The sequence below is a fragment of the Haematobia irritans genome, chromosome 3, assembly GCF_050003625.1.
Source record: "Haematobia irritans isolate KBUSLIRL chromosome 3, ASM5000362v1, whole genome shotgun sequence".
In the NCBI taxonomy this organism is placed as follows: Eukaryota; Metazoa; Arthropoda; class Insecta; order Diptera; family Muscidae; genus Haematobia; species Haematobia irritans.
Window position 1 is genome coordinate 174,780,970 of NC_134399.1, and position 4,597 is coordinate 174,785,566.

At 30.4% G+C, this 4,597-nt stretch overlaps 1 long non-coding RNA gene across 1 annotated transcript; it reads left to right on the top strand.

Annotated features, from left to right (window-relative positions):
• Window positions 1–2,457: 2,457 nt before the first annotated feature.
• On the top strand, window positions 2,458–3,149 carry LOC142230511 (uncharacterized). The gene is made up of 2 exons (XR_012720719.1): window positions 2,458–2,823; window positions 2,891–3,149. It is a non-coding gene; the product is annotated as an uncharacterized LOC142230511 (long non-coding RNA).
• The last annotated feature ends 1,448 nt before the right edge of the window (window positions 3,150–4,597 follow it).

The following is a 4,597-nucleotide window of genomic DNA, read 5'->3' on the forward strand; positions in this document are numbered from 1 at the left end:
CCACATTGTTGATTATCGATCCGTAAGTGCACTGAAAAAATATTGTCTCGAGACCAAAGATTTAATGTCCTTCAAATACGAATGCGAATTTTGCTTACCATCGAAACGCATTTCCTTCTAAAAGTCCAAAAGTCGACCTAAAAATGGCTATCTCGACAAGAAAGAAAATCTGTTTGACTAAGTTCAACTTGGCTACAATAATTCTAAAAAATTAAAATAGTCTTTAAATTAGTTTATTGTTTCCATATGGGCTAGAAAGTTAAAAAGCGTTCAATATTAGGAGATATTTTTAACACTTTAAAGAAGTTTTTTATATAGCATAATTATACCCTCTATCATAGGATGGGGGTATATTAACTTTTTTATTCCATTTGTAACATATCGAAATATTGCTCTAAGGACCCATAAAGTATATACAGTGCCCCACATAAGTATTACCACAGCACCCTAAATCACATAGTGGTATAGGGTATCGGCAAAATAATGAGCCTACCAAAAATATTGATTTTAAGCTCCATAAAATATATACCAATCGACTCAGAACCACCTTCTGACTCAGTTTAGCCCTTGGTGTTCGTCCGCCTTACCATGTATTTGTTGTTCGCAGTATTCAGGCTACTATTATTAACCGATTTTGATGAAATTTGGTACAGTGTTGATGGAATAATGGGGAAATATAGTTACAAATAAAACAAAAATTTAGTCCATTCATTGTCTAGACTGCTTGCTGATGTTATCAAACAAAAAGGAATGCCCAAAAAATACTAACTGTACCAAAAACCTAATTTGGAACTACCTGTGCCAATACTTTTGTTCCTCAAAAAATATGCCTCGTTCTATTTTTTATAATTAAAATATTGAAAGAACAAAATTTTTTCTAAAATAAACAATGTCCATATTCTTAATGCACACAGGGCATTAAAATTTCCGGGATTTAACAACGCTTTGTGAAAATCTCAAAATGTGGAGTAAACTTTAGTTCAATTTTCGTGCGAGGTAGTTCATTCTTCCTATAAAATAGTTCACTTTTTTTTCGGTGCAGTTACAATCCAAATTAAAATATTTTTTAATTTAAATTAGGTTCATATCACTTTTAAAATATTTTTTAACCAAATTGTTTGGTGTGCAAATACTTATGTTATGTGAGTCACTGTATATTCTGGGTCGTGGTGAAATTCAGAGTCGATTTAGCCACGTCCGTCCGTCCGTCTATTGAAATCATGCTAACTTCCGAACGAAAAAAGCTATCGACTTGAAACTTGTTATTGAAGTAGGTCGAATGATATTGCACATGGGTCATATCAGACCACTTTTACCTATAGCCCCCATATAAACCGACCGACCCCCCAGATTTGGCTTGTGGAGTCGCTTGGGGGAGGAAATTTCATCCGATCCGGTTGAAATTTGGTACGTGGTGTAAGTATAGGGTCTGTAATAAACATGCCAAAATTGGTTCATACACACAAAAAATTATCACCAACATTTTTTCAATTAAACACTTAATTGAATTTGGAAACGGATTCAATTAATATGTTAATTGATTCAATTAATTATTTAATCAAATCCGAATAAAATCCAATTAAAAAAATGATTGATATTTGTTACGTTTCCAATTAAAATATTAATTGAGTCAATCAATTTGTTAATCAATTCGGAAATAATTTTCAATTACAAACGTGATTGAATTTTTTTCCGTTTCCAATTACATATGTGATTGATCCAATCACCTTTGTGATTGAAACTGAATAATTTTGAGCAATGGAAAGAGCGAAAAGAGAACAAGAGAATGGGTATTTATTCAACAATGTATGATGGAGAGATCAGTCTGTGGAAGTAACTCGTAACGAACGGTTGGGTTTTTATTTTTCGCGTAAATTGAAAAACATGATTGGCGACATTCTGTCTGCTGCATTCAAAATGTGTGCATAAATATTTTGAACGCAACAACAAATCATAGCAAAGGGTTGAAATAAATAAAGTGTGCAACAACAAACGGACACGTGGTAAAGGTTTGAAAAAATATATGACAGAACGCATTTGAAATTACCTGTGTTTGTGTTTTGTGGTATTGTAAAAATGGAAAACAATCTACGTTTATTGAAGGTAAAAAATTGTGAAATGTGAATACCGTTTTCCATTGAAGCCTGTTTACATTAAACGGACTAAAATAATATATTTTTTATTCATTTCTTTTAGTGACCAATTTTATTTCGTGAAATTGACCAATCAATCCCATCAACTCCATCATTTTATCAAATATATAATAATATGTTTGCAATAAAAAAGTGGGTACCGTATTGATCTTTTAAAATTATAAATTTTTTTCACTCCTAGTTTTCTTAAAACCAAGAGCGGTATGGGTTTGTTGGAAGATTCACCTTGAAGTTGCGAAGTAGCGTAGGCATTAAATTGCATTTTTGTTTTACCTGTCTTTTTCAGTTTGAACCCAAGTAGGTATATAAACTAATGAGCTGAATTATGTAATGGTAAAAAAGTTCTTTCTTTTGGATTTAAAAATATGAAAAATATCCGATAATAATAAATATATGTATTTTCCATTTATATTTTTTTCTATTTCCAGAATTTGCAAAGTATCATCAATATAATACCAAATATTACATTGCTTTCCAATTATTTTTGTCTTTGATTGGTTCAAATTTTAATAGACGATTTTAATGTGTGGAAATTTTGGAAAGGAATTGTTACTAAAATTAAATTACCGAGCTCCTTAATACACCTTTTTATGCTAAAAGACTACAACTGCAAAAGAAGATTATAAATCTGCAACCTGGAACTAAGAATTGAACTTGATATTCTATGCAGGTAATGTTTGACAAAATTAACTTTTAATTGAACAAAATTAAATTCGAATTATTCTGTTTACTTTCAGAAAAACTAATTTAGCTTACAGGCTGCTGAATTATTGGAAATCTAGGCGCATCTACATATTAGAAGGAACATGCTAACATGGTTATTATTATAAGGAAGATAATGATTTATATAATTTATTTTTTCACCCTATAGTTGTTATTGATAGTAGTTGTATTTGTAAGTTATGTTAGAACAAAACACAAATGACAAGAACAAAATTTATTTGTCTATTGCATAATTCAAAAAATAATAAAATATTAAATATGTTTTATAAGAAACACATATTTTCTTTTATTTCAAAAGGAAAAAACTAAATACGATTTTGGGTTCGCAATATATAAATTTTTTGATCGAAATTTATAGCCAATTTCAATTAATTATTTAATTGAATGAATCAAATAGTTGATTGATTTTTGTCGCGAAATTAATTAAAATTTTAATTGATTCAATTAAAACTGTGATTGAATTTTATGTTAAAAATCAATCACGTTTTTAATTGATTCAATCACACAATTAATTGATTCCGTGACAAAAGTCAATTAAATTTTTAATTAAAAATCGTGTTGGTTTTCAATCAAAATGGGTGATTGATACTATCATTTTCGTGATTGAAGACATTTCAATTAAAAAAATGATTGAATCCGCGATTTTCGTGATTGAAATCAAAAAAATTTTTTTTGTGTGTATTGTTCTATAATTATATATAGGCCTAATATATACCGATCCCCAGATTTGACCTCCGGAGCCTCTTGGAGGAGCAAACTTCATCCGATCCGTTTCAAATTTTGTACATTGTACTAGTATATGGCCGCTAACAACAATGCCAAACTTGGTCAATTTAGGTCTATATTTATAGCCCTCAAATAAACCGATCACACAAAAATTGGTCTACATCGATTCATAATTGTACACAGAGAATACAGATTGGTTGTGACAATCGAATTTATTGCCAACCTCCTTTTGGCAGTTGTAGCAACTACCAGTTGGCAGTTGTGCCACCCGATTGATTCGGTCGACACAACCAATATTTCATATGGTGTCGGTTGGGTCTGCCGACGATATCGGTTGTTGCTACCTTCATCATTCGATTGTGCTGCCCGACCTTAATAGTGCTCGTTACCAAATTAAAAACAAATTTTGTCCCAGTTAATATTATATTTTATTTTATTAAAATATTACACTTAGTTTAAAAATATTTATTTTAGAATATAAATAAATGTAAACACATATTATACTATTATATAATATTTTACATCTGTTAAAATCTAAATTAAAATTGTTATTGACAAATTGTACCATATATACCACCCAGCATAGATAGAAGTCATCAACATCTGCGCAGATAATTTTTCTAAAATAAAAAAAACATAGTATATATACATTGAAGAAAAACTTTAAACTGGATTAAAATGGTGAAATATTAGACCATTATTATGCCACCCCAGCAAAAAAATGGAGCACTATTTCAGCAGGATTGTAAGGGAGAGAGGCAGTACCAACTGCTTACAAAACAACTGAATCTGCGCTGATTTTTGTGGGCGATGTCCCGATTTAGAGCAGCTTCTACATAGCGCTGATATAATTGCTCATTTTAATAGAAATATTGGTCAGAAGTGATATAAAATATTGAGTATAGCATTGATGGCGTGAAGGAAAATAGCACTACCTTTCATGCATCTATACTGCATGAATTGGTTGTAATAACGTAAACGAATGATCATAAACT